The sequence below is a fragment of the Lepus europaeus genome, chromosome 22, assembly GCF_033115175.1.
Source record: "Lepus europaeus isolate LE1 chromosome 22, mLepTim1.pri, whole genome shotgun sequence".
Classification (NCBI taxonomy): Eukaryota; Metazoa; Chordata; class Mammalia; order Lagomorpha; family Leporidae; genus Lepus; species Lepus europaeus.
The window spans coordinates 36,927,775-36,945,940 of record NC_084848.1 but is presented as its reverse complement, the minus strand read 5'-3'; the positions used below and the strand labels follow the sequence as shown (position 1 = coordinate 36,945,940).

The 18,166-nt window shown below is 49.2% G+C and overlaps 2 pseudogenes; both read left to right on the top strand.

Annotated features, from left to right (window-relative positions):
* Positions 1-772: 772 nt before the first annotated feature.
* On the top strand, positions 773-1,562 carry LOC133751358 (small ribosomal subunit protein eS6-like; annotated as a pseudogene).
* Positions 1,563-15,773: 14,211 nt separating this feature from the next.
* On the top strand, positions 15,774-16,767 carry LOC133751628 (galactoside alpha-(1,2)-fucosyltransferase 2-like; annotated as a pseudogene).
* The last annotated feature ends 1,399 nt before the right edge of the window (positions 16,768-18,166 follow it).

Here is an 18,166-nt window from a genome sequence, read left to right as displayed (position 1 = left end):
GTGAGGTTTGTCTGGCTCCAAGGCCCAAGCTTTCAACTACTTTGTTCTGCCCCCGGGGAATGGTCAAAAGGGCAGAAGACCTGATTCCTACGCCCAGCCCAGCCACATAAGAAACATGAGATGTCTGACAGATCATTTAAGTTCTCTAGGGCTTCATTTTCTCTCCAGTAAAATTAGTCTAATAACAATACACGGGGAAGCAGAAGCACTCCGTAAGCTGCAAATGGCCAGGAATGTTATTAAGAGCAACATAAGGCAGAGACAATTCATGTGCTCAGGGGAGAAGGATGAAATATTTGCATCTTCCAGGTTTTTAAGTTTGTGTCCCTCTACGCTCCATGCGTGGGTCTTTCCATCTATCCATCTACCTATCTTCTAAGCTCTCCTCCAGTTTAAATCTCCTGCTTTGGGTGAGCAAATGAATTCCAAGCTACATCTCCCCCACCCCTGACTTGGTTTTTGTTTCTGTTTAGAGAGAGAGGAGAGGGAGAAGGGGCGGGCTCCTATTAGCTGGTATACTCCTCAAACGCCTGCAGAGGCCTGGGTTGGGCCAAGCCCAGGCTGGGAGCTAGAACTCAACCCAGGTCTCCTATGTGGGTAGCAGGGATCCAACTATGTGAGCCATCACCTCGCTCCTCCCAGGGTACATAGCAGCAAGAAACTGGGGTCAGAAGTATGAACCCAGGTACTCTGACTGAGAACTGGACCGCTGGGCTAAATGCCTGCCCCTAGAGCAATCTCTTTAACAAGTTTCTCTCTTTTCCCTGGCGCCTCCGAGGTGGTCAGCTGCTTCAAAATGAAGCTGAATATCTCCTTCCCAGCCACTGGCTGCCAGAAACTCATCGAAGTGGATGATGAACGTAAACTTCGTACTTTCTATGAGAAGTGTATGGCCACAGAAGTTGCTGCCGACGCTCTGGGTGAAGAATGGAAGGGTTATGTGGTCCGGATCAGTGGTGGGAATGATAAACAAGGCTTTCCCATGAAGCAAGGTGTCTTGACCCATGGGCGGGTCCGCCTGCTGCTGAGTAAGGGGCATTCCTGTTACAGACCAAGGAGAACTGGAGAAAGAACGCAAATTAGTTCGGGGCTGCATTGTCGATGCCAATTTGAGTGTTCTCAACTTGGTTATTGTAAAAAAAGGAGAGAAAGATATTCCTGGATTGACTGATACCACGGTGCCTCGTCGCCTGGGTCCTAAAAGAGCCAGCAGAATTCGTAAACTTTTCAACCTCTCTAAAGAAGATGATGTATGCCAGGATGTTGTAAGAAAGCCCTCAAACAAAGAAGGTAAGAAACCTAGGACCAAAGCACCCAAGATTCAGCGTCTGGTGACTCCACGTGTCCTGCAACACAAATCCCAGCGAATTGCCCTGAAGAAACAGCGCATAAGAAGAACAAGGAGGAGGCTGCAGAATGTGCTCAACTCTTGGCCAAGAGAATGAAGGAGGCCAAAGGAAAACGCCAGGAACAGATTGCCAAGAGACGTAGGCTGTCTTCTCTGAGAGCATCTACTTCTAAATCTGAGTCCAGTCAAAAATAAGGTTTAATAACAACAAATAAATAAGATTGTGTTTCAGAAAAAAACAAAAAACAAACAAAAAAAACAAGTTTCTGAAGTTAAAACTATTTTTTTTATACAGTTCTTTGAGTAGTGGTGAAGAAAATACGCAAATAGGGTGTCAGATCTCTTCCGAAACTTGGTGAGCCTTTCTCTCCCTTTGCCAGTTGAGGGTCTATAAGGGGTGTTTGAAAAGCTCATGAAAATGCATAGCATGGATTTCCAAATTTTTTGCACCACAACAAAATTACCTTTTAATTTCATTTCCTCACAAACTTTGAAGTACCCTCGTGTTTCCAAACTGTGACAAGTGAACTCATAACTAAACAAAACCCAAACAGTCTACTTGACACTTTCAGATAAATCTTTTTCTAAAACAGCTTTTGTTTACATTTTTGATACAGTTAAGAAAAATATCTGTTCCTTATGGAGACTTAGAAGATACATAATAAGTACAAAGCAAATAAACTCACCTGTGGTCCCATACTCAAAATTGGATATATTGAATATTTTGATTTTTAAAATATTTTTTAGTGGCCGGCGCTATGGCATAGCAGTTAAGCCAGCGCCTGCATATGGGCACCAGTTGGAGTCCTGGCTGCTCCACTTCCAATCCAGCTACTATGGCCTGAGAGAGAGATAGAAGATGGCCCAAGTCCTTGAGCCCCTGCACCTGCGTGGGAGACCCGGAAAAGGCTCCTGGCTCCTGGCTTTGGATTGGTCCAGCTCCAGTTGTTGTGCCCAATTGGGGAGTGAACCAGCGAATGGAAGACCTGTCTCTCTCTCTGCCTCTGCCTCTCTGTAACTTTGCCTTTCAAATAAATAAATAATTTTTAAAAAAAATTTTCTGCCAGCGCCACGGCTCAATAGGCTAATCCTCCGCCTTGCGGCACTGGCACACCATGTTCTAGTCCTGGTTGGGGCGCCGGATTCTGTCCTGGTTGCTCCTCTTCCAGGCCAGCTCTCTGCTGTGGCCCAGGAGTGCAGTGGAGGATGGCCCAAGTGCTTGGGCCCTGCACCCCATGGGAGACCAGGAGAAGCACCTGGCTCCTGGCTTCAGATCAGCGCGGTGCACCGGCCGCAGCGCACCAGCTGCGGCGGCCATTGGAGGGTGAACCAACAGCAAAGGAAGACCTTTCTCTCTGTCTCTCTCTCACTGTCCACTCTGCCTGTCAAAAAAAAAATTTCTGTGATAACATAATATTACATATCATTTAAACAATTCTCTATGGTAGAACATTCGCATGGTTTCCATGTTTTGTTATTCTCAACAGGGCTTAAATGTGCACATTCCTAGCTATTTACTTAGGATATGTTCTGAGAAATGAAATTACTAGAAAATTCTCTCTTTTTCTGTCTTGCTTTCTCAGTGAAGCAACAGAGAGTACTGTGGGAATTGATTGCACGATGCTGCACAGCCCACAGATCTGTCAGGAAAGCCAGAGCCCAAGGCTTAGAAAAGGGGCGGAGACACAGCTGTCAATCAGGGCCACAGCCGAGACCCCACTGCAGACACAGTGCAGCCCGAGCTCTCCTGCCATTGCCACTGAGGCTGAACGCGAGCCCGCCCTGCTGGCACTGGGCCTGGACATTGGACACTGGACACCAGACACCGTGCTGGCAGCCTTGCCCTGACGGCTCCTGGAAGCTGCATGTCGGGGCTACAGCCAGAAACAGCTCTGCTCTCTCCTAGCCTGTCTGCACGAGAGCAGCAACAGACACAGGATCTCAGGTTGTCACTTCAGACTGCCCAAGCCCAGGGGGTGCAAAGGGGAGTGCCTGGTGCTTGCACCTCTTATAGGCGGAGGTGAGTCCTGCCTTCCGCCAAGACTCACAAGGTGGGAAGTCTGATAAGCAACATATACCTTTGTCTCACTTTTTAATTTGCATTCATTTGTTTGCTGTTGGTAATTTGTGTTTCTTCTTTTGTGAATTGTCTAATCAGACTTTCCTACTGGCATAGCTTTCTGTTGGGAGCATTTACCTTTGTCTTTTTTTGTAAGAGCTCTTTGGTCCAGAATACCATGAACTCTGACAGTCTTCTATGTTTCATCTCCCCTCACCTCCCTGATTTTACTTTTAATTTCATTCAGGAGCACTGCGTGAGGCAAAAGGAACTACTAGCCCAAACACAGAGTGGACTTATCTGTCTCCCCTTTCACACCAAGAGGCCCCAGCATATAATGTCCTTAAGCAGTTCTATCATAGAACTTCTGGCTTCAAGGGAAAGGGGGAAGACATGGTGATGAAGGTTAAATCCCATCTTCCCAGGTGTATCTACTTTTGATGGAGAGTACAGAGATGCACCTCAATGTGGTGAAGAAAATGAGGCCTTGTCATCACTCCCCTACACTTGTAAAAAATAAATAAATAAAACAGTTCCCATGTGACTCCTTTTACAAAAAAAAAATTTGAAATATGGACCTGCAGGTGTTTTCCTGTTTTATAAAGCTAAGTCTATCACCTTTCCCCATTGTTGTCTTGTCTTGTTTTTAAACTTGCGCCTTCCCTAATCTGAATTTAGACCAATAGTCACCTGCATTCTCTGACTCATCTAAAGAAATCTAATTTCCTACTCTTCAGGTGAACTGGTCAGATGGCCATAAAGTGGTAGGAGGGAGATGTACATCTTACAGGCGGGGAGCAGTCCACCACAGTGAGTGTAGCTCACCCAGGAGGGGTGTTCATTCCTCTTCCTGGCTTGTGAGGGATGTCAGGGCCCACGCAGAAATAGAAGGTCAGAGGGAGATTGATCAGTAACACCGTGCTCTTCCATGCACACACTTTAGGCAGCTTCAGTGTCGCAACACAGGGAACAAATAAAATGGCTTCTCGTTCACCATAGTGCATTTTTTTTTATTTTTAAGGTTTACTACTATCTTTTAAAATGTTTATTTATTTAGGTGTCAGAGAGAGGGGGAGATAGATAGAGATATGAGAGAGAGAGAGAGAGAGAGAGAGAGCGCGCGCTAGAGATGAGAGAGAGAGAGAACTAGAGAGGGCTCCTATTAGCTGGTTCACTTCTCAAATGCCTTCAGCAGCCAAGAATAGGCTGGGACTGAAGCTGGAAGCCAGAATCTCAATCCAGGTCTCCACATGGGTGGCAGGGACCCAAGTACCTGAAATATCACTGCTGGCTCCCATGGTTTGCATTAGCAAGAAGCCAGGAGCCAGATCCAGGAGTCAAACCCATGTAGTCCAACAGGGGATGTGAGTGTTGTAACTGCCAGGCCGAAGGGTCACCCTGTCTGTCTGTGACAGACATTTGAGTCTCCATAGCAAAAACGTGTGTGGATGATCTTGGAGTGCTGGGGTCGATAAAGCGACATTTGAGTGTACTTCAAAAAGTTTGTGGGAAACACAATGAAAAGATAAATTCATTTTGGTGCAAAAAATATTGAAATCCAGACATGTGAAAACCATCCAAAAATTAATGGAAAACTCATTTTATGAAAAAACTGCATAGATCTCAAAAATTTTTGCACCAAAATAAACCTACCTTTTGAGACCATTTTCCACGACCTTTTGGAGGTTTTGGAGAAAGTTAAGGTTGCTCAAGTAAGGCAGTGAAATATTTAATGACTTTTTACTTAGCTCCAGGAAGTTGCTTCAGAGCCTCTCCCATGCTGTTGTTGGTTTTCCCGAGCTGACAACTTGCTGAGCGGGAAGCACTGGAGGTGGGAACGTATGGGAAAATGCAGCATGGGGCTTTCCAAAGGGCAGCAGAAGCGTTCAAGGATCTGCAGGGAACAGGTGCAGCCTAGGAGGCCCAAGTAAGGGACACTGGAACTGGTATCTGCAGGACTCACTTTAGGACTGGTGTTGGCATGCTGTTTTATTTCCTCCTCTTTAATCTTTTTTATTTTTTAATTTTTTTATTTCTTTTTTAAAATCTTTATGTTTTTATTATAGAGTTTATCGGGGAAAACCCAGCAGACTGGAGGGAAGGGGCAAAGAGGGAAGAGGAGAGTAAGAGAGAAAGAGGAGAGAGGAGAGGAGAGAGGGGAGTGGGGGAGGAGAGAAGATACAGCAAAGAGAAGAGAGACGAGAGGAGGGAGGAGAGCAGATGAGAGGAGCCAAGAGAGCAGGAGAGAAGAGCCAAGAGAGAGCACAGGAGAGAAGAGTTTAATCTTTTTTAAAAAAAGATTTATTTATTTATTTGAAAGTCAGAGTTACACACAGAGAGAGAAGGAGAGGCAGAGAGGTCTTACAAGCGCTGGTTCATCCCCCATTTGGCTACAATGACTGGAGCTGTGCTGATCTGAAGCCAGGAGCCAGGAGCTTCTTCCAGGTCTCCCACATGGGTGCAGTGGCCCAAAGACTTGGGCCATCTCCTACTGCTTTCCCAGGCCATAGCAGAGAACTGGATGGGAAGTGGAGTAGCCGGGACTTGAACCGGCACCCATATGGGATGCTGGCACTGCAGACAGCTGCTTTACCTGCTATGCCACAGCGCCGGCCCCCCTCCTCTTTACTCTTGGTGGGGAAGGGATTCTCATCGGGCTTGTGAACACGCAGCACCCAACACTGAACAGATGAGACCCACAGCAGTTTGTTAGTGACATCCCTTCATGGTGTGGGGAAGGAGGGTACCACCTGCCACGCAGGGCCACAGGAGAACTGCCCTCAGGAACACAGTGCACACGCAAGGGCCGTGGGAGGCAGGGGGTATGGCTCCTCCCAGTTCCTGCAGGAGGATGTGACTGGCTTGTCTGACTAATTCAGTGACTGGCAGGGAACCAGGGGACCAGCTACTCCGGAACCAGGAGGCACTGTGCCTGGTCCCGCTGATAAAGATGGCTGTTGGGCTAGAAGACCTTATCCCCACGAGCAGAGTTGTGAAGACAACTTGTAGTTAGGCTGGACAAAGACCTCAGGGTTTTGCAAGATGTCAGAGCAGCAGCCCTCATTTCAGATCTTGTAGCACTTATGGGCATTGGTGAAGCAGGACTGTAGCAATTATAGAGACAATTCCAAAAGAGAAACTCAAGTCCTGGGCAAAAGTTACTTGATACCTCCAGACATCAGGGATCGCAAAAACAAAACCGCAGAAGTAAGATTCATTGTCAAGACAGGAATTCAAAGGACTGAGCTAAGAAAGATCCCACCATGGTAGCAGTCAAGAGGCTGCTAATTGCGCAAAACCCGGGCCCAGTAAATTGATGATGGGAGACAGTGGCTCTCTGTAAGTCAACTCGCCCTCTATGAAAAGTGTGCCCCCTTCGGCCACTGTGTATCTGCTGCAATGCAAGGGAAAAGAGAAGGGGGTTGCGAATCTATGCCTCTGGTCTCCAGAGACCCGTAATGGCTGGCACACAGGTACTGGCAGGGGGAGGCCACCTCAGGAGCAGCAATAGAAAGAGAAACTTCTGGGAGCTTCCTGGGGATGTTTTGCCATCATCTGACAAAAGGGGCTAGGCTGTACCATCCAGGCAAGCCAGTCCTACCTTGGATCCAGGTGTAGCAACGTAAAGTACAAGACTCCACGTTATTCAAGGTCTCATCAAACACTGAGGAGCACTTGCCGGTCCCCCAGAGTTCTGTACCCGGCTGTGGACAGGTCCTTTCCCTCAAAGAGCTCCTTGTATTACTGCCTTGGGGTAGTAATATAATCTTATATAAATGGCAACACAAGAATGTATATAAATCTGTTCCAAGATAAGGACCACAGAAAAAGCATCTTATAACAGAAGCCAATATCATTTGCTTAAAATTGTGTTGCCTCCATTTTATGTTTAACTCATTGTACGAAACATATTATGTTGGCCGGCGCTCACTAGGCTAATCCTCCACCTGTGGCGCTGGCACCCCGGGTTCTAGTCCCAGTTGGGGTGCCGGTTCTGTCCTGGTTGCTCCTCTTCCTGTCCAGCTCTCTGCTGTGGCCCAGGAAGGCAGTGGAGGATGGCCCAAGTGCTTGGGCCCCTGCACCTGCGTGGGAGACCAGGAAGAAACACCTGGCTCCTGGCTTTGGATCGGTGCAGCGTGCTGGCTGTAGCAGCCATTTGGGGGCTGAACCAATGGAAGGAAGACCTTTCTTTCTGTCTCTCTCTCTCACTGTCTAACTCTGCCTGTAAAAAAAAATATGTAATGAGATATTTTCCTGACTGTGAGCTGAATCTCTCAGATACCCACAGATTAAATAGTGGTTAACTTTTTTATTGCTTTAAAATGTGCCCCTTTTAGCCCAGGTATTTGCAGGTACCAGCACAGGTGTAAGTGTGTGGGCAGAGTGGTTTTCCTCACTCAGCCTCACTTCGACAGCACCTGAGCCGGAAGGTGACCGAGCTCTCCAGTCCTTCCACCAAGCCCACTCTCCTTGTTTCTTCCCAAGTCATTTGGAGAAACCTAAGGGCGACAGTTGGAGAACAAGGTGATGTTCGTCATTTGAATATATGAGATTAATCCAGGAGGTCTAATTGAACACTTTCTGAATACACGTTTTTCCCACTCCTCTGTGAGGACAGAGTGGGAATCAAACTGCGTAGGTTTCTGCCTGACATCTGCAAGACTTGACCATGTCGACCTTAGCTCCAGAGTCCTCTGTCCCAACTCCAGGTCATTCTTGGTGTGTGGGCTAGGGATGGGAAGCCTTGGCTGTCATCCCTCCATCACCCAAGGGGTTTAACAATAGAAGCCCAGGTCCTGTCCCCCGAAATTCTGATTTAGGGAGTCTGGGACTTGTGCTGTGAAATCCATAGGTGTCAAGGTTGAGATGAAGAACAGATACTCCTTTAATGTAAAGGGAAAACTTTAAACTTAATTATCACCGAGCAAAAATTTAATCATCTTTCTGTGAACTTGTTGTTCCTGAAAGTTTTCCAGGCAAGGCTACGTTTTGAACAGTCATTGGTCTTTCTCCACTGTAAAATATAACCATACCCAAAAGCACCCTCTCTGTAGCATCTCATTAATCTGTTGGGTAGTGCCACATCATTCTCCATTTTCTCAAAGGAGAAGAGTGAGAGGCAAGGGAGGGGATGGCTTCTCTGAGATCAAACAGCCAAGAAAAGGTGAAGGCAGGGTGAACACGAGGGCCATTCTTGACCTGCTAACCCACAGGCACTCTGACCTCGAGACTCTTCCCAGCCTGGCCCAGGGAAGTGGCTGGGAGGCTGGGCCGTCTTCCATTCACTCAGAGACCTTTTGGTCGGTTTGCCTGGGGATTAGCCTGGGGAGCCCGGAGGTCGCCAGTTTCAGAGACTACAGCCTTTCCCCGCTGCTTCCTCCAGCTCACCCACCATGGCTCCTGCGTGGCACTCACTGAGGAAATCATTGCTCGCTTTGCCGCGGTGCCCCGCACTGTGGGAACAGCTTCACCTACACCAGCTCGCGGAATCGTGGCGACTCCAGGAAGGAGGCATTAGCCTTCCATCGCACAGACGTAGAGACAACTTGATGCTTAGCAAGGCCATGAATCAAACTCAGATATATGTGTGGGCAAAACCTGTATGTGTGTGCATGTATGTGTGTGCATGTGTCTGTGTATGTACGTGTGTATGCACAGGTCTATGTGTGTGCATATGTCTGTGTCTGTGTTTATGTGTGTGTGTGTGTGCACCCATGCATGTGCCCATACACAGTAGGGGAGGGGCAGTGATGTTTGTTGTTTTTTTAATTGAAGAAGGAATGGATTATGATGTCTGAAAACAAGACATCCGTTTTTAAAAACATATTTATTTTGCCGGCGCCGTGGCTCAATAGGCTAATCCTCCGCCTAGCAGTGCTGGCACACTGGGTTCTAGTCCTGGTCGGGGCACCAGATTCCGTCCTGGTTGCCCCTCTTCCAGGCCAGCTCTCTGCTATGGCCAGGGAGTGCAGTGGAGGATGGCCCAAGTGCTTGGGCCCTGCACCCCATGGGAGACCAGGAGAAGCACCTGGCTGCTGCCATCAGATCAGCGTGGTACGCCGGCCGCAGTGCACCGGCCACGGCGGCCATTGGAGGGTGAACCAACGGAAAAGGAAGACCTTTCTCTCTGTCTCTCTCTCTCACTGTCCACTCTGCCTGTCAAAATAAAAATATTTATTTTATTTATTTGAAAAACGGTGTTACAGAGAAAGTTAGAGGCAAGAGAGAAAGGTCTTCCATCTGCTGGTTCACTCCCCAAACGGCTGCAACGGCTGGAGCTGGACTGATCAGGAGCCAGGAGCTTCCTCCAGGTCTCCCACATGGGTGCAGGGGCCCAAGGACTTGGGCCATATTCTACTGCTTTCCCAGGCCACAGCAGAGAGCTGAATGGGAAATGGAGCAGCCAGGTCTCGAACTGAGGCCCATATGAGATGCCGGCGCTTCGTGTCAGAGCTTTAACCCATTGCACCACAGTGCCAGCCCCCAGGCATGTTCTTTAAACAGAGGCAGACATAGAAAGATCTTCACCCCACAGTTCATTTCCCAAATGCCCACAGTTGCTGAGACTGAGCCAGACCAAAGTTAAAAGATTGAGAACTCAGTGTAGGCCTCCCGTGTGAGTGGCAGGAGTCCAAATACTTGAGCGGGCACCTGCTGCCTCCTAGGGCACACATAAGCAGGAAGCTGGAATCAGAAACAGAGCTTGGGGGACCAGCACTGTGGTGTAGTGGATAAAGCTGCTGCCTGCAGTACCAGCATCCCTTATGGGAGCAGGTTCGAGTTCCAGCTGCTCCATTTCTGATCCAGCTCTCTGCTATGGCCTGGGAAAGCAGTGGAAAATGACCCAAGTCCTTGGGCCCCTGCACCCACATGGGAGACCTGGAAGAATTTCCTAGCTCCTGGCTTCGGATTGGCCCAGCTCTGGTTGTTGCAGCCATTTGGAGAGTGAACCAGTGGATGGAAGACCTCTCTCTCTCTCTCTCTCTCTCTCTCTCTCTGACATCCCAGAGGTGTCCTAACCTCTGTGCAAAACATCCAGGCAAGCAGTGAAGTTCTGAAGGACAAGGAGTATCTGTGGGAGTTGATGTCCCAGCATGTTCCTGGGCAGGTCAGAGGGCATGCACTTGGTTATCTTGGGGGAGCACCCAGTGGGTGCTTCAGCCCCAGAGATTATATTTCTTCAGGACATTGCCAACTTGGGCTATTATTAGATATAAGGGACTTCAGGATTCCTGATACCCAATGGGCTGTTAGGACCATAGCAAGCAAAGATGGAGTATGTTGTGTGTGGAGCCAGAAGGAATATCGTGTGTGTGTGTGTGTGTGTACCCATGTGCAGACACAGGCACATACCCAAGAGTAGGATATGGGGGATGTCAGCAGGATGGGATTCCAGCCCTCTCTGCTGCTCCACATTTGGGGGAATGCAGAGAGGAGATGGGGCATATCCGGGGCCTTTTGGGCACCTGCTTTTACTCTGCCAACCTCTTAGATCTTAAGGCTTTGGCACTGCCATCTGCTCACCCCTACAGCCTCCAGTACCCTCCGGTGGCTGTGAGTCTCCTCAGGCCACATGCATATCACCAACCCTTCTTCCAGTGGGGCCTGGAGCTTCCCTGGGGAGATCTCGGAAGTCCAGCACTGGCACGGAAGCCCACTCGGGGCACAGCTTATGCTCCAGGAGTGTCTAAAGGCTGTCGCTGCCCTGCAGGGCTCAGAATCACAGGGACGCATAGACTTGCAAAGGCTACTCAGATTTCTCTCCTCTGCCTGGTGCAACAGACGTACGGCATGCAACAGACTTGCAGTCCATGGTTTCGGTACCCAGAATCCTACTCTGGCTCATAAAAGGGTGCCTTGCCTTCTGGGTCTGCTATGGTATGGAGATTACTCTGGATAGAAAATACGCTCTGGAGGCCCACGTTTTAAAAACTTGGGTCCCAAATCTTTTTTTTTTTTTAATTTATTTGAAAGAGTTACAGAGAGAGGTAGAGAGAGAGAGAGGCCTTCCATCTGATGGTCCACTCCCCAGATGGCTACAACAGCTGGAGCTAAGCCAATCTGAAGCCAGGAGCCAGGAGCTTCTTCCAGGTCTCCCATGCAGGTGCAGGGGCCCAAGAACTTCGGCCATCTTCTACTGCTTTCCCAGGCCACAGCAGAGAGCTGGATGTGGAGAGGAACAGCCAGGACTAGAACCGGCGCCAAATGGGATGCCGGTGCCTCAGGTCAGGGCTTTAACCTACTGCGCCACAGCGCCGTCCCCAGGGGCCCCCATTACATTAGGGTACTAAGTACTTAGTACATTAGGGTACTAAGAAGGTAAATTTAATCCAATCATAATGTTTGGAAGTGAGTCCTTTGGGGTGTGATCAGAATGGATCAGACCATCCAAATGGAGCCTGCACAATCGTGTCTTGTTACTTTGTAAGACAGTCACAGGCTGACACCCGAGACAGGCGTGCTCGCTCCCTCACACCACGTGATGCCCCGTGCTGCCTCACAGCTCTTCCAGAAGAGCACCCTCACCAGACACCTAATGGACGTACGGGAAGCTGATCTTGGACTATGAACCTCCAGAACCATGAACCCAGATAAGCCCTTTCTCTTTATAAAGCTGGCTTCTCTCAGGCATTTCACTGCAGTACCCACTAGCTGAAAAATACAATGTCCTGCCCCCACTCGTTCCAGCGTTGACTGTGACATCCACATTAGTCGTCCTCTGTGCAGACCTGTGTCCCCAGTCTGGGAGCCTTCAGCGGATAGGTGCTCTGAGGGAGGGAACTGGTAATGGCGCAGGGCTTTGGAGCATACAGACTAAGGTTTGAATCCTGGCTCTGGGGGCAGATGGTTGGCCTCGTGGTTAAGAAGCCCAGTTGGATGCCTCGTATTACAGCAGAGTGCCTGGGTTCAGCGCCAGGCTCTGCATCCTGACTTCGGCTCCCTGCTACTGTGCATCTTGGGAGGCTGCAGGGATGGCTCAAGCATCGGGTCCCTGCCACTCCTGTGGGAGACCTGGACTGAGTTCCTGGGGCTTCAGCTGCCTGAACACCACGGTGGAGGTGGGGGAAACATCTGGGGAGTGAATCAGCATCTGGGGAGTTCACAGCTGCCCCACTGCGTTGCAGATACAGAACCAAAAGTAAATGAATAAACAAAGAAGTCCTGCCTCTGCCTCTGAGTGGCTGGATGCTTTTGGTAGGCCACGTGCTTCTCTGATACTTGTGTCCTCCTCTGAAACAAAGAATGAAGGCGCCACTTCCTGCTGTGTGCTGACCTGACGCAGCCTCTCTGTGCGACTGGGCATGTGCCCAGCACGCCGAGGTGGTGGGGTTCCAGCAGACGGAGAGGGACCCAACAAGTCCTTTCCCAATCCTGACACCACCTGGCCTCGACCCACCTCCTCACCCTCCAACGGCAAGAACAGCCTCACTCGGCTTCCTGGACTGGCTCCCTGCTTCCTGGAATGTTGTTGGAGACCCTGTCTCCTTTCGTCTCTGTCACCTGGAAGAGTTCTTTGGGGGCTGCCCTGGCTTGGCCACGTCCTCATGTGTTTGCTCATTTTATTAACGCTAATGGTACAAGCAATAAACACTAATTAAACAATGTGCACTGCTTAAAGGAACCTGTGTTACTCCCCCACGGACTCCCTAACTCTTTGTTGAAAGCATGAATGAACGAGAAACCCATTTATCTATGGGAAAGGAGTGTGTTTCTCACAAGTGCACCCCAGGTTGAAAATAGTTTTTCTGAGGGCAGAAAGAAGTTCATGGTCAAATCATTTTGGACGCTGTGGGTAAAGGCACGGCAGGGTTCTTCACTGTGGGACTGCTCATAACCTCAAGGAGCTGGTGTGCATTGTGAGTTTTCAATAAGAGGAAGGGGTGGAACCGGATAAAGAAGCTCATTTGTTACTTTTTCCTCATTGGGGATGAATCGCATCAAACCTTGCCAGAGAGCAAGTGATGGGGAAGTAGAAAAAGAAGTTGTGGACTCTGAAGAAGAGGACCTTTGCCTACCTCCCGTCCACCCCTAAACGTGCAGCATTAGGACCAAAAACAACCCAAGTCCTGAATCCCTGAAGCAGGTGGCTTGTTTACAACTCATTCTTGCAACCAAATCATTGCCCAGCAATGTCATCTTGGGCTTAAATTCTCTGTACCGCTATGTCTACCAAAAGACCTCTTACTTACATCAGCTGTGCAGGGATTTTATCTAACAGAAAATTGCTGTTTGTCTTCAATAAAAAGTGGCTCTGACAATGTGCTGTGAGGTTGAAATGTCCCAAGAAGCAGACCTGTTCTCTCTCTGGTTGTGTTTTCTTTTATTGCTTTTTAAATCCAGCATTCCTCTTTTCATTGCTGGCTTAGGCTACAGGGCAGTACTGGTTTTGCTCAAGTGGAATATCTATTTGGAGTTGATTGAAAAAACAAAACTGGCTAAGAGAAGGGTCAGGCGCGTCCCAAGGATAATTACAATGGAAACACAAGGGCGACACACAAACCAGATGGGTATCCAACCCTGCATGGTTTCTTTGTTGCAAATACTGACTTCTTAGAAGCGTGTTTGAGTGTGAGCATTGGGCAACGCTTGGCACCTCGCAATGGATCCAGAGACTCGAGTTGAACTGTTGGCTGGGCTTCTTGGTACTTCCAAGATGGCCCATGGTAACATAGCAGACTGCAAAGCAGGGACCCTTCTCTCTCCACGGCAGTGGAAACTCAGCTTGCCCCTAACCAGAGACACCTGCTCTCTCCTACCCTACGCTGCCCTAGACTAACATGTCTCTCCTATTCGTTCCAGGTCCTGACCTCGCTTTTTAAACTACTCTAATAAACCAATTCACTGGCAAGTGGATAATAGTTTTCAAGGTGGTTTCCTCCAATGTAGGGTATTTGGATTTTAATAAGGATCATCTGACTGATGTGTGATCAAACAAGTCTCGCTAACAGGCAGAAGTCAGGCCTCAGGCTAGGTTGCCTCTCAGTTCCCTGGAGTCGGGCAGGCGCAGCTGTCTGCTCCCGGCCTGCTGGGCTGGCTCAGTGACAGGTCTGTGCTGAGCAGTAAAGGTAGGTCAAAGGGCAGCCGTGCACCGAATGGAACCGAGAATAGAAAACAGCGCATGGAGATGGCATTTTGTCCATGGATCCGGGATTACTATCCTCAGCGGCCAGGATTTTTCCAGTAGAGTTTTACACAATAAAATAAATGCGTTCTGCACTTTTAGTGTTTAAATAAACATGGAGGATTTATTTCTAGCCGTAATGTAAATTGGTGATGTGGAAAGTTATGAAAAGAGAACGCAGGCTGGACTTGAGACCTCCTGGTTTCTGTCATGGTGCTGTGTGCTTAAACAACACTGATGTCCACATAAATAACTCGCCCTTTATAAAATATTTGTAAGACGTCTTACTCTGAGAATTCCCCCCCTTTTAGAAAAAGGTACTGTTGATGTGAAAAAAGTTTATGGAAACTAACATAATTAAACCAAGGGCAAAATGTAAAATATATATATATTTATATATGAGTATGTTTTCATTGGAGCTTCTGATTTCCTTTATTTGTGTGTGTGTGTGTTTTATATTTATCTATTTGAAAGTCAGAGTTAACACAGAAAGAAGAGGCAAAGAGAGAGAGAGAGAGAGAGAGAGGGAGAGAGAGAGAGAGGGAGGGAGAGGTCTTCCATCTGCTGGTTCACTCCTCAACTGGCAGCAACGGCAAGAGCTGGGCCAATCCGAAGCCAGGAGCCAGGAGCTTCTTCCAGGTCTCCTGCGCAGGTGCAGGGACCCAAGGACTTGGGCCATCTTCCACTGCTTTCCTAGGCCACAACAGAGAGCTGAATGGGAAGTGGAGCAGCCAGGTGTCAAACCAGTGCCCATATGGGATGCCAGCACTGTGGGTGGTGGCTTTATCTGCTACGCCACAGCGTAGGCCCCTTACTTGTGTTTTAAATTGCAATTGAATATTAATGACCCAAGATATCCGTTCCTAATACATACCCTTGGATAATGGTTTCCAACCTGTTTTCTACTTTGACTTGCAGTAATAAACCTGTTTTACCTTGTGATCCAACACGCATACAACATATGCATACCTGAAATAAGTTTCATAACACAGAGCCTGAACTGTTACATCAAATAGACTCTATGACTATTTTCCATTCTCTCTTCTTCCATTTCTTTTTTCAAAAAAAAAAAGGATATTATTTTATCCACAGGCTGAGATGCACAATTTGAAAAGCACTGTCGGAGTGATGTCAGCAGCGTCGCCCGGACCCCCGGCAGCCACACCACCGGGACCCCGTGGGACATGAGGGTGGTAGCCCCTGGCGGTGCTGCCTCCCAACAGTCCCCAGCAAGCTGGCCGAGGCGGCTCCGGGCAGCCACCAAGAGACTGAGGGCCACCCACCCGTCCATCTCCACCATCTACTTCCTGTTCACCATCCTGTGGTATCCACTGTCTTCCACTGCCACCAGCGCCTGGCTCTGGTGCCGGCTCCCTGGGCATATTCAGCCCGTGTGGGCGTGGTCCCCCAACACCTACCCCGGGAGGGCATGTGGACCATCAACACCATCGGCCGCCTGGGGAACCAGATGGGCGAGTAGGCCACGCTGTTCGCCCTGGCCCAGGAGAACGGGCGGCCCGCCTACATCCTGGCCCAGATGCACAGCACGCTGGCCCCCATCTTCCGCATCAGCCTCCCGGTGCTGCACAGCAGCACGGCCAGCAGGGTCCCCTGGCAGAGCTACCCGCTCAACCACTGGATGGGGGAGCGCTACCGCCACACCCCCGCGCCCTACGTGCGCCTCGCGGGCTACCCCTGCTCCTGGACCTTCCACCACCACCTGCGCCCCGAGATCCTGCGGGAGTCCACGCTGCACGACCACATGCGAGAAGAGGCCCAGGCCTTCCTGCGGGGGCTGCGGGTGAACGGCAGCCGGCCGAGCACCTTGGTGGGGTGCACGTGTGCGTCATGCCTCAGGTGTGCAAGGGTGCGGTGGCTGACCGCGGCTACCTGGAGCAGGCGCTGGACTGGTTCCGGGCCCGCTACCGCTCCCCGGTGTTCGTGGTCACCAGTAACGGCATGGCCTGGTGCCGGGAGGACATGGACGCCTCCCGCGGGGACGTGGTGCTCACGGGCTCACCGGCCAAGGACTTTGCGCTGTGTAACCACACCGTCACGACCATCGGCACCTTCGGGATCTGGGCCGCCCACCTGGCCGGCGGGGACACCGTCTGCCTGGCCAGTCACACCGCGCCCGATCCGCCCTTCCGCCTGGTCTTTGAGCCCGAGGCCGCCTTCCTGCCAGAGTGGGTCGGCATCACCGCCAACCTGGGGCGGGCCTTGCGGAGTGGCCTCTAGCGCCGTGTGCTCCCTCCCTGCTCCTCATGCCCACGGGAGCAGCGCATGGACCCGGAATCCCACGTGGAGTCTGAATGCAGACTTACCTACCTGTAGCCCAGGGACCTGCGACAAGTGACTTAACTTCTCTGTGCCTTCGTTTGCTGCCTGAAAATAAACATCGTTCAGAACTGACCTCAGCAGCGAGTGGGGGAACTTGACAAAAAAAAAAAAAAAAAAAAAAAAAAAAAAAAAAAAAAAAAAAAAAAAAAGAAAAGCACTGTCTTCAAGAAGAAACTCTTGTAGCTCTATTTGAAATAGCAAAGAAGTAGGAAAATGCACATGGCTGATGACAAATGTTGGATAACAATTGGATAATAATAATAACAACATGAATTCGGGGCGTTAAGAAAGCCCTTCTGAGGGAAGGCATTTAAATTTAGACTAGAAGACAAAGCCTGGCAACGAGTATTGTACACTGAGCAGAAGTTGAATAAGTGAAGAGCTATCTCCAATTTTCCCTGGGAGAAACTGAAGAAGGTGACTGGGCCACAGGGACCTCAGGAGTAAGACATGACATCCACGAGACTGGGACAGTCTGTGAGTGACAGGTTATGCAACACCTTGTATGTAGTATTAAAGATGGGAGATTTTTATCCAAGAGAAATGGGTAGCCATTGAAGAGTTTTAAGCTGGCAAATGATACCATCAAATTAATCTTTTTAAAAGGTTATTTATTTCTTTGAAAAGCAGAGTGACAAAGAGAGGAAGAGAGAGAGAGATCTCTTCCATCTGCTGGTTCACTTTCCAGATGGCTGCAGCAGCTGGGGATAGGCTGGTCCAAAGCCAGGAGCCTAGAATGCCATGTGGGTCTCCCACATGGGTAGCAGACCCCATCTTCTGCTGCTTTCCCCAAGTCCATGAGCAGAGAGCTGGATCACAAGTGGAACAACTGAGACTTGAACTGGCACTCCAATTTGGGATGTCTATGTTGCAAGTGGCGGCTTAACCTGAGTGCCCCATAGAATTTACCTTTGAGACTATTGACCTGGCTTCGATGTGGAAGATGGACTAGAAAAAAGATGGAGGAAAACCAGTTAGGAAGTTGTCATGAAAGTCTTTGGTGGCACTGATTGTGGTAACAGGGGAAATAAAGAGAAACAGATTGATACAGGGAATATTTTAGAAGTATAATCTGCAAAACTTGCTTTGGAATTGAAGTTGGTGTTGAGGCAGGGAGGTGAGATTGAAGGTAAAGGGCTATGTCAAGGATGACACACCCAGTATTCTTGCAAGAGTGTACGGGTAGATGAAGGATGTCATTTATCAACATAGAAGATCAAAGGGGAAACATCTTGAGCAGGTAAAAATTAGGAATTTAGTTTTGTATATCTGAAGCCTGAGAGGCTTGTGAGACATC